The 12490-nt window shown below is 34.9% G+C and overlaps 1 long non-coding RNA gene across 1 annotated transcript; it reads left to right on the top strand.

Moving 5' to 3' along the window:
• The first annotated feature begins 771 nt into the window (after positions 1–771).
• LOC118171106 lies at positions 772–12136 on the top strand. The gene is made up of 4 exons (XR_004753041.1): positions 772–871; positions 8158–8274; positions 8473–8596; positions 10584–12136. It is a non-coding gene; the product is annotated as an uncharacterized LOC118171106 (long non-coding RNA).
• The last annotated feature ends 354 nt before the right edge of the window (positions 12137–12490 follow it).

The raw sequence follows: 12490 nt of genomic DNA, 5'->3' as shown, positions 1-12490 counted from the left end.
GCTTCCCAAATGAGTACTGATGAAAATAATATTTTTGTTTAAGTACTGTTTAATACAACTATTAAACATATTCTTGTTCTACATTTCCTTCTAGTAGTTAAAATTATCCTTTCCCTTTTTCAGTCTACAATATACATCATCCTAGAGGTGCTTTTTGGAGAATTTTCTACTCCAATATATATTTATGTAGATAAATAATTAATGGTATAATAAATTAAGTCTAGATTTGACTATGTGCCCACTGAAAATGTAAGGAAGAAAATTAACAGGAGCAGGTTTCACTTTAATAACAAAATGGAAACCATTTTATTTTTTAAATATAAATGTGACATTTAAAATGTATTTCCTTTTTTTATTTTCTATTAAATTGTGATTAGTTATTTTAATCACCATCTGAAAAATGCCAAAAACTGGAAAAAGAAATTCCATGAAAATGTACTTTGTGCACTAATAAACTGTGTTCAAACTGAGGTTTTGTAAACTGTGAGGTACTGGCTTGGATTAACCTCATCAGTAATCATTACAGTCTTTTATTTAGTAGTGATTTAATCTTTACTAATTTCTGCTGAATGGAGTTTAGACAGTTCATATCCTGAGACATAACAAGGGAAAAACTTCCAAAGAAAATCCCCAAAAATATCAGAGACACGTAGAATTAGAATACAATTAAAGAGGGAAATAAACTGTGGCAAAAGTAGATTGTTGTTTTCCTCTTTTTTTTTTTTTTTTTTTTTTTTTTTCTTTCTTTCTTTCTTTCTTTCTTTCTTTCCAGCAGGATACTCCTTTGGAGTCCTGCTGTTACCAAAGTCCTCACTTACTACTTTGCTCTGGAGAATTACTACCCTTCAAACACTGTCTTTATGTCTTGAAGGTGAGAAAAAAAAAAAAAATCCATTATATTTAGGATATTTAATTCCGCTTACCACGGTCCAGAATATGCTGGTTCTTCTACTGGCTTCATAATAACATTATACATGGAATTAAACACTTTACTACACAGAGGCTTCCTGTGACAAAAAGTGAGAAACCCTGCTTGAGAAATGGTGCTAGCATTCTTATCAGTACAATGTATTGCAATTCAGTTCATAGCAGTCCTTAAAGTTTTGTGCATTATATTCATTGCTGATATCTAATATGCTTAATTTTGTTTAAACACTTGCTGCAGAAAAAATATAGCAGGTATATTTGCAGTGTTGTTTAGAACATCTAGCATGTCTTGACATTTTACATCTTTGCAAAATTGCAATTATAATGCTGTCAAATATACCTAACATGCCCTGACACTCCAGAATGAACATGACAGTGAAGACTGTTTTCCAAAAACATTTATGTTCCTGAAGTATGCATACAAAAAAAAATAATAATAAAAAAATAAAAAATTCAGCAATTCAATTCATTTTTGAAATCATACTTCGAAGTGTTTTAGGAATGTTTACTGCAGAAATAGAGCATGTGTTTAACAGAATAGAGATGCAGCTAGAATTTGCTGAACACTTTTTCTCTTACAGTCATCGTTCAAAAAAAAAAAAAAAAAAAGCATGTGAATTCTAATCAGAAATTTAAACTCTTCAGTAACCTATATAAATCTAACTGCAGAGATTTATAATCTCTGTACGTAATTTATGAAAACAAAAGTACATTGATGTGAATATTTATGAAAAATTAGTAAGAATCACAATCTGAAGATGTAAAATCTGAAGAAGTATTTGGGTGCATTTTTTTTTATTTTTTTTCCTGCAGTATTTTTATTCCTGCATGGCTGAATGAGAGAAAAGAAGATTTAGTAGCGTAACTAACAACTGATGGCATGAAAGAGCAGAGCTTAATTCCAGTCTCAGACTTAGTTTTCCTCCAGGGCATTTGGCAAAATCCTAACTAAGCACCTGAAACTTTCTAGAGTTCAGTCATTTGTCTCTGTGACTCAGTTCCTGTTTGCAAAACAAATTTAATTGCACTTCCTTACTCTACAGGATTGTTGTGACAATATGTACATTAAAGATTGAGGACAAAGGGGACTGTATGAGCACAGTCAACACCCAGTGGTGTTGACTGCATACTGATGAGGCTGTAAGCTTTGCAGCCTGAAGCCTGCTAGCTATGTCCTTCAGTCCAGAGAACTCTGCTGAGCTCCAGCATAGGGAGGTAGCACATGCACTTGCTTTCTCTTTCCTCAGCATGTTTGGCACTATCTGAACATGTATATTTAGCATTTCTGCTTAGGACTCTTAACATGTCTTGACACTTGCAAGAAAGTCAAGAATAGTGCAGGCTCTCTTTCTTGACATCTGGCCCTTGGTGTTTTTCTTCCTTTCTCTAATACAGCAAAGGACAAAAATTCTTAGAAAGCACCACAAGTGCCCTGTAGGCCAATTCTTTAACAGACTGTGCTACGTCAGTAAGGAGTACAATGTGGATGACTTTGACTCCAAGAAGTAATAGGGATGAAGAAATGTGGCTCATATTATGTTAGCTGAAGGGAATCTTAATGTGCTAAACAGCAGCATAGACATTACCTACATATTAGATACAGGACAGAAAACAAAATTCATTAGTTTAGTGAGCAGCCCAGCTGGCCAATGACCCTACACTGTCTGGGAGTCTGCCTTGGTACAGCACCTGAAAACACAACCCAGCTTTCCCAAAGTACAGAAAGGCTTCTGTAGAATAAGAAACTTGCTCAATAATAAATATATATTTTTATTTTCCCTTAGTGCTTTTCTTTTTACTGTCTACTAAGATTGCTACTGGCACTGTATCTTATTAGCCCCAGGGCCCGAAGCCCAAAGCCCACTGGGTGTTAAAAGTCTGTTATTGTGTTATTTATTTCAGAGCTGCAAACTGGATGAACAAAGGAATACATTAAGATTTACTTTGGTAGGCTGAGAATTTTAAAGAAATGATGTTTTACTGAATATATGGATTTTAAATGACTATATTAGAACTTTCATTTAAGTGTTTCCAAAAATCTTATCGTGATATTATTAACAACATAGAAACTTTGGAAATTGAAAATACAGGAATAAACAAATTATTTGTTACAAAAAGGGCCTTGCAGGTCTCTTGGGAAATGGAATATTCTAATGTCTGTTTATACCAGCAGAAATAAATTGTATTTGGTAAACATAATGTTAGTCATTTGCAAACATGAAAAGATGTGGGTGCTTTTTGCTGTTGTTGTTGTTTTTTTTATTATTATTATTATTTCAAAGACTTTGCATTGCACATTGAATTTATTTGAGTTAAACTGAATTTTAGCATAGTAAGACTTTGGCTTTCAACAGAAATTCCCTTTCACATACATGTGTTTTTTTTCACTTCCATTTCTTTACTTCAGCTTTCTTCATGCCTGCCTTCCTTCCTTTTTTTTTTTTTTCCTTTTTTTTTCCTCTTTCTTTCATTGTTCTTTTTCTTTGTTTTCTCTCTCTCTCTCTTCTCTCTCTCCCTCTTTTTTTTTTTTTTATTTTGTTTGAGAAGTTTAGCATGAAGGTGTAACCTACTTTTCAAAATTTATCTAACTGTCAATGAGACAGATTGAAATATCAACATGAACTGTCTAAAATGTCTAAAATCAAAGTTTCTGAGTCATTGAGTCATAATTTCTGAATTATACTAACCAAATAAATTTTGTACCGAATTAACTTTTGGATGAAAACTTCCTTTCCATTTCTCATGACAAGCTTTGAGATGTGTTTTTGTTTCCAAATCATGGAAAAAAAAAAAAAAAAAAAAAAAAATCATATATCACATTGATTCTCATCGTATGTGGGCAGAAATTACTGTTGTGTGAGCCTGTTAGGAAAAAGCAGCTATTTTAGGAATGGTAGGAAATTGTCAGAATAACATGAAGGACAAAAATAAAATGTAAAGAATTGAGTGGTTTCTTGCTGTAGAAGTGGCTTCTTGTTTTTCTATTTGAAAAAATCATCATATTTTATTAAAGTGGTTAAGGCTCTGAGGTATTTACTTGGCACAGCAGTCAACAAGACAAAATGTGCACTGTAGAATATTGTGTCCATAAGTCCCACAGTGTGATCATCATGTTAGATAAAAATAAATAAAGAAGTGTCACCATTATTGCAGACAACTAAGTTTAATAAATTTATTAGGACAAACAAACAAGAGGACACTAGGAGAAAGGGATTATATATATATATTCATTTATATATATATATAAGTTTAGCTTGTATCTCATTTTAGGTACTTGTTCTTATCCTGCTATGCTATCTACCAAATTCCATGCTTCACTTTTTAGCTGCTACTATCATTCAAGTTGTAAATGCCAAGCCAACTAATCTCAGTAGTACCATTAACTACTCAACTTATATATAGAAGAAGGATCTCTGTAATTAAGTAAAGCCAGTTTAAAGAGTTATTTAAGCTGTCATATTCCTGTATAAGCCACCATGAAAATTAGGTCATGTCTTAAATATATTAAAATAAAAACATTGAGATTGCTCTTTCTTTTAATTTTCTGTGTTTATTGTAAAATGAATGATCAAATTAATATTTTATTTTATTTTTCTGAAAGCACAGTTTGACAATTTAGGCTGAATTAGATATCTACTTCATCTTCATACCAAATTTGTAAGGTTATTTTCCCATACTCTTTTCTTAAAAAATAAAAATAAAGAAATTATGTCCAGTTCTATCCACCTGATTAATATAGTGCAGTTGTTGCACCATAGCGCAGCCAAGGGAGAGATGGATTAATATGTCAGCTAAAACTGACAGTGGGATGACTAGTAACCTGCTTGATATAATTCCGTAGGGTTTCAGGCCTTCTAGGTGAATGCTTATAGCCAGAAAACTTGTCTTTAAGTATATATGCAATTGATGAAGTAGCTTTTATTCAGATACTGATACAAAAATCCTAGTAGTAAAGATAGGAAAAATGGTGTTTCCTTAAATAATGTTAATTCTTCCCTTAAACAGTTATTAAATCAGATTTTTTTCCTATCTTACTCCACGAACAAACTCTTTTTAGGTGCTTGTTTAGAAATTTTTTAGAATAAAAAGATCAGCAATATAAAATGTATTGATCATAATTCACATAACAAGGCACTTAATTTTTAAACCTAATTGGTATATAGAGAAAACAGGGAAATAAAACATAGTGGAAACAGATACAAAAATGTCTATAGGAGTAGGCATTTGGTAGCATTTACCAAATATCCAAGCATGTTTTATTATAAATGCAGGTTCTCTCAATAGTAGTGATGTGTCAAGTGAGGTTTGTAAAATCTTCCCTTTTATTTCCAAATAAGGATGAATTCTGGCCTGGAGTGTCCTGTCCAACCAGGTGTTAAATATCTCAGGATGTGGCTGAGGTCTAGCCCCTCAGGTGGGAGGGCTGGGTGAGTGCATGTCATATGAGAATCTGTCTCCAGAGAAGTGTTTTGCCCATTTTTGCTTCATAGTCTGGATTTGAGTCAGCCAGCTGGCTCTCTAGGAAAGAAAATGAAGTACAAGAGGGAGCTGGTTCAAATTCAAACTTTGCCCTCTAAGGCCGTATGAAAGCACCAGCAAGCAAAGCCATTGTAGACATCGCTTCAGGGTTTTCCTGCATGGAGGTATGTTGTTATTTCATTCTAGTGCTTTGGGTGAAAATCAGTTCTTGTGGGTACTTCAAATCAATAAGGTTTGTGTTATATTTTTTTTTTGTTTAAAGAATCTATGCATAGTAGCTAATATAACATAAATAAGTAAAAATGCTTTGTGATAATTAAGTCAAATATACAACTAAGTGTGAAAAAACTCAATCTCTCTCATACACAGGAGACGAAACACAGTCCAAACACATGTTGCAAATATAAACAAGAAGTTCATGTTGCAGATATAACCTCATGGCTCTAATTGTTCCAGCAAACTAATATCCAGAATTTAAACTAAAATTTTGCAAGCATTCTGATCAATGCCTCCTGCCTATTTTCAAACATTGACTCTTCTATCAGTACCCGCATTGTACTGTCTAAACAACTGTTTCATCCTTCATTCAGAGAATGACCTTCAGTAGCTTAGAAGAATATTAGCAGTTAAAGCTTATTTTTAGTGGTGTGAGACAAAAAAAAAAAAAAAAAAAAAAAAAAAAAAATCTGTGCAAACTGAAATAACAGTTGTTTTTCTTCTACAAGATTAATTTCTGAAAGGTACAAATATGCCACCTGTGGTGTTCTGAAAGACTGGTCATACAGAACCATAAAGAAATTCAGCTTTTCTGATTAAATAACTGTATAACAGGAGATAGATCTCAAATGAATTCAGCACCCACCATCATGTAGATACCTAGAGTGCTTTTGTCAGTGTCATAGCTGCAGCTGGTAATGGAGAGCTGCACCTCAGCCACCCAGGGAAAGGCATGAGGTACTCTGATGTCCCAGATCAGCAGTTCCTAACAGGAAGAAATGCAATGTAGTGCTGACAAAAATTGCCCCTGAGGAGCTGGTGGGTTCCTTGGCAGGCAGCACTTTCCTCCTTACCAGGAACTGCCTGGGAACACAGAGGCCACACATATCCTTATCACCTTGATTTAAAGATTGTAGTGCTTATATCTGATAGAGGATACAGTGTTGAACATCTGCAAGCAGAGGAAGATTTTATGAAGCCAGACATTGCCCATTAATTACACTTGGCCTCTTTTCACGTGGTGTCCCAAGGCTCCTTATGTAACCATGAAGGCTGGAGCCTTGGTAAATTTCCAGCCATGACTGTGAACTAAACAAAACTTGATTTGTTTTCGATTGGTTATCAGAGTACAGGGTTCTGGCTTTCCTACTGAGATCTAAGGTGTTCAACCTGGGGAAATCATTTCTTAAAGATTCAGCTGGAGTGAATCATCTGATTGAACTTAAATGTGTATAACATTTCACTTTGTCGTTGTTAGGACAGAAATACCCTAACACACAATGGAACACTAGTAATTTGGAGTGTTTGAGCAATGAAAAATGTTGGATAGTGCAAAAAATATTAATCCATAAATGCCTTATATTTCTCAGGCATGAATTTTTCTAGAACTCCAGAAAAACACTTAGAGCAAGTGATGAATGAAACCAAAAGTTTTGATGGAAAAGTATTATACTTTTATTGAATTTAATTTTAATTTTTAGAATTTCAGAATGTACAATTCCTTTTTCATATTTGTTAAGTCTGCTACACTAATCTATAACACCATTGTGCATTGTTCTTTGCTAAATTCCCTTGGGTGTTTAAAAACCTAGCTGGAAAATATATATTCTATTACATTTTGTAGGGTTTTCTTGTAGTATCTGACAGCAGTTGTAGACAATGTTAGGAAGCACTAACCCCGTCCAAGACATTCATTGAAGAAAATTTTTCTTGATTTCACAAAGACAAGAAAATGGTAAAGCTGAGATTATAGTTTAGAAAATACTAAGCTCTCAGAGAACTCTTCTTCAGCCACCAGAAAAACAAACGTTCCATTATTAACAGTATGCTTAAATGTATAATACATTAATATCGGTTTTGTAGAACATACAAACAAAATTGTCATGCATGCCTAAACCAGGAAATTATTTCCTGAAAAATGTAGGTCCTGATGGGAAGCCAGTGGGTTAGACCATTCACTTCAACAAGCTTTTGTTTGTTCCTTAAACCTTTGAACCTAAGGAGAACTGAATTTCCTTCTTTAATATGGAAAGACTACACAACAGGTGCCAGAATCAGTACATTAATAGTGCACAGCACTTCAGCACCCTGAAGTACTGTGCATTGTAAACTAGTAATGGATAAAAGCTTTCAGAAGATAGCTGTATGGTTTTGACAATTATTACAAATATTCCTAAAATATGTTAGTTATGGTGTATTCTTCACTACATTGTTCATAAAGTTAGCTCAAGGTTAACACAATGTGTGCTTTGCCTGTCTTTGAACATTCCTAACAAACCTAAATCTCGCTTGCTTCTGTCTACTTTCCACCAGCTGCAGAGTCCCAACAGACCATTAGATTATGATAAATTAGCAGTGGTTTGATCTGATTTTACTAAGTCTCACCTTCAGAAAGCCTTCCTTAACTCTCTGTAAAATCCCTCGTCTCTCCAGCTCATACAGCATTTTTATGGCATGAAACTGCCAGCATGTCTCAGTGTTTCTTCCAAGACTGTTTGCTGGCTCAGTTTCAGCTTGCCACTGTTTGGTTTTCAGAGTTTCAGCCTGGCAATCAACCTCACACCATGGTGACAGGTCCAAAGCACCAGTCTCCACTCTCGTTGCAAATGAAATGTGGAAGACATCAAGCTGATGAGAGCTGGAAGGGCTATGGTAAGGGGAAGACTTGTTTACCAGAGGCTGGTTTACTCAGGCTCTAACATGAATGTCATAAAGATGCCACCCGCCTGAAATGTCCCGTCCAGTATGAAATATATGTTCACTTTGATGCTTAGATCTTCAAACACAGTCCCACAATGATCTATCCTGCCATGTAAGCTTTAAGGCTGAACTTCAGTTTGTTTTCCACAGAGAAATAAAAACATGACATTGTCCTGACAGAACTTCCTGAAGCCCACTAGTACATGCAGTCATCCTTGTGCCTGAGTACCTGAACATTTGCAGGAAGTGTTGATTGGTTTGAGGTAGTGACAGGGTAAATAAGGATTTTTTTTAATGAAGAATTATATTTTTTCTAATTCACACTTACTATTTCATAGAGAATGAAGAAATTTTGTGTATGTTTTTTCTCATTCTTCAGTATTGCTTCTATTCCTTAAACTACTCTGATATACCATCTAATTTCATTTTGAAAGAGTAAAGTAATAGCATTTTTGTCAGTTACCCACATTTTCCCTTTTTTGTTACCACTTATAAACCCTGAACACCTGGGATTGCTAAAAGCTTCCCCTTGCTCCACTGACTTGTTTGTGAATGACTATCTTTTCCTCCTAATTATTGTCTGGGGGAAGTAAATGTATATCTGGGGCCAATATGGAGATTATTCATAGTATTCTGGTTAAACAGATTCAGTGGTGCAGTTCCTGTGGGTAGAAGTTTACAAGAGTGTCTTTTAAATTCTAATAGTTTCTTCATTTTTTTTTTCCCATTCATCAGACTCATTCTAATGTAGTACTCTACCTTCATGTTTATAACAGATTTTTTGTTGCATATAGTGAAGTAGATAGTAAACAAGTATTACTAAAAATGTTTAAAATGTGCAAATACATAGAAATGTATATATAAACTTTTCTATCGTAGAAAATATTTGTTAGGTTTAATGTTTCTCTAAGAACTGATAGTGCTGAATACTATTTATATTTTATATATCAAATATTTTTATTTATTCAACTGCATTAGTTGACCCAAAGCATTAATTAATGAAAATAATTTCCATTACAGTCTAGTAGCAATTCCCTAAAAGCTGCACTATAACATGCTTTAAAGAAATATGTGTTTTTCATGGTTCAATTATTGTCATGGCAAATATCCAGACTGGTGAATAAAGACAATAAAATACCCTGTAAGAAGTTAGAGGCCCCTGAATACTTTTATTATACTGTACACACTGGAATCAGTGAAAGTTTTTAGGTACTATAGTCTGGGAAGCCATCTGGTTTGTTCTATTCTGAACAAAGAAAGCCATTTTTATATTCATACTTTTTCCCTTATTGGAGGGAAGTACTTATGTTGCTGTAGCTAAGATTGTGTCAGCACTTCCTTTATTAAACTCATTATAAGAACCAAAAGAGAGATTGGAGAGTTGTCAAGTGTCTACAGGTGGGCAAGAGGGAGGTGTGAGATCAGAGCAGCTGGGGACCTTCTTGCTGGCCCAGCTGTGCATGTTAGCCCAGCTGAACTTCACAGACAATGGTGATTTCACCAAAGCATCCGTGAACGAATTTCACAAATGTAATTAAAATATCTAGCTAATACTTGGTACAGAGATCACTGAAGGAGCAGGAGTCTATCCATTGGTGTCACCAGGTAACTGGTCATACTTTAGTGACTAGTTCATATCCCCAAGTGAGATCACTTCCCATAGGAGTGATTACTCAGGTAGAGTTGCTGGGCAGGGTCTGGGGACAGATGTGAGAGAAGGGGAGGGAGCTGTCTGCAGAACAGAGCTTGGAGTCTTTCTTGGAACTGGCCTGGTGTCCCTCCTCCTGCACTGTGGCTTGGCCTGTAGCAGGGCAGCAGTGAGGTAGGTCTTCAGGCCTGGCAGTGTCCCAGGCATATCCACACTCTGTCACCCTGCAGGCAGGGAACACTGGGCTACACACTGTGGCTCTATGCTGGAGCCTGGCAATACATGGCAGTGTTGGAGCCCGGCAATTACTGGTAATTGGCCATGTTGGTACAAAATAGCAGAAGACAGGGAGAATGTCAATGGCATTTTGAAACTCCAAAGTGAAACTTTCCAACCCTGACACACAGGCAATAGAGTCTCATGAAGTTCTCTTAGCTCTACTTTTAAAATTTGCATAGGTGTGTTTTTAAACCATGTACTGGTCACAGACTGAGCATTATTATGTGTGAAAGTTAGCGCAATACCTCTACATTGTCTTTGCCATACTTGAAGAATACCTTGAGATATAATCTTTTATTATTATTATTATTTTTATTTATTTATTTTTTTTCAGAATTTAATTGAAATTTTACTTCAGAGGCTTCTAGAGCCAGGATCTACTGAAATGGAAGGTAGCTGACAAAGCTTTCATGGTTTGATGAGATTGCTTTACCACATTCCAGAAATATTCATGCATCCAACCATAATTCAAAGTGTTTCTGTTTGAGAGCTGGGAATATCGTGACACAGCTTTGTCACAACATAGATCATTGACACAGCACATTTCTATTCGGTAGAAAATGGCTTTCACAAAATATATCACATTATTCTTGCACTTCTTTCCACCCGTCAGCATTATCCTGGAGGAATAAATAAGTGGTGTGATTTACATTTTTCATATACTGGGTTTGGAGATATCTTGTATCATTCGCTTCAGCTAGAGGCATTGTACTCTAAGGCATGTTTCAGCCCTGATGAATCACTTCAAAATGTTGCGATCTGTTTATCTGTGTTCTGGAAGAGAAGTCACTCTGCTCTGATCTTCTCAGGTTATGTTCTGAACGATGAAGTCATTCATGTTTATGAAATTGTTTGCAAATGGTTAGCATAGAACTTCAACTTAATCTCCACATTTGTATAGTTTTTAGAAAACCTATTTTCAGACACAGGGATATTTTATTTTATTAAATTTACTCATCTTGATTTCTCCTGTGACCAAAAAATTCTTCCCCCAGCTGCTTTGTTTTTAATTTTAAGTGAACAATTACTTCATGACATGTTACTTTTTTAGTATAAGCTATTCCCAGAACAGGAGAAGCAGACAGGGTGTGCCCAGGATGTCTCCGAACTCTACTCTCATTGCTTTTTCTGTTTTTCATGCTGCAGTTTCTTTTACAGTATTAGTCTTAGCAGGGTGGTTGCAATGTGATTTTCACAAATGATATTTTCCTCTCCCAGTTATGTTGTACTCTATTTATGGTTGTTCCACTAAAATTTAACTTCTAATGTTGTTTTTGTAGGCTTGACAATTCCCTTGTCTTTCTGTTTCTCATGAAAAATGCAGAAATTCAGCTGCAGCTCTTTATAGTGTCCATTAAATTCTTTAAGAGATTCTTGTGAAGTCTTAGAAAGATAGTCACTAATGAGGTATGATTGCCATAACTTTGCTGAGAACTTAAAAAAACACTGACCTGTTCATTATAAAACCTAATTTGAAAAGATGTGGCATTTATATCTTATTTAGAAAACTCATACTTCAACTGAAAAAAAATATATATATATATCTTACATAAACCTAGTATTGCACTTGTGAATAGTTTATGAATGAGAGAATTCCATGGAAGGAAGAAGTTGTTTATAAAAACTACAAAATTCACTATGCTTTCTCAGATATTTCTGGTATCACAAAAATGTGCAAAGTCATGCCATTCAGGAAGCTTCAATTAAGTAATTTATTTATGCAAATGTTGAATGTAGTAAGTTAATTAGAACAGCAATGGGTGTTTGCTAGAGATTCCAAGTTTGGCAGGCTAATCACTCTACTCTGGCATGCTGCATGTCATTTGTCCCTTAGGCTTCCCATAAAAATGAGTCAAAACTCCTCATAAAAATGACAGATTGCTTCAAAATCAGGAGCTATGTCCTGAATATGTTCTGAATAGGATTTGGTGGGTTTGACAGAATGGATTTGTAAGACGATGCTGAGACCCAAGAGAGACGTCTAAAGCAGATAGGAAGAGAAGATTAAATTAATAAATATGAACCATCCAAATTGCATTTTCAAGTAGGGTATGACTCAAGATTCAAATCTCTCCAGATATGCACATGAGAGCCAGACTCACGCTTTTCAATATCATACTAAATCTATTGACACCATCACAAGGGAAATGTTGATCTGGAAAAAAAAAAAAAAAGAGAAAGAGAGAGAGGAAACAAACAAACAACAACAACAAAAGAAACAACAACAACAACAACAACACA

Source organism: Oxyura jamaicensis, chromosome 8, assembly GCF_011077185.1.
Source record: "Oxyura jamaicensis isolate SHBP4307 breed ruddy duck chromosome 8, BPBGC_Ojam_1.0, whole genome shotgun sequence".
NCBI lineage: Eukaryota > Metazoa > Chordata > Aves > Anseriformes > Anatidae > Oxyura > Oxyura jamaicensis.
Note: the sequence above shows the minus strand (reverse complement) of the source record. Positions and strands in the feature narration are given on the sequence as shown.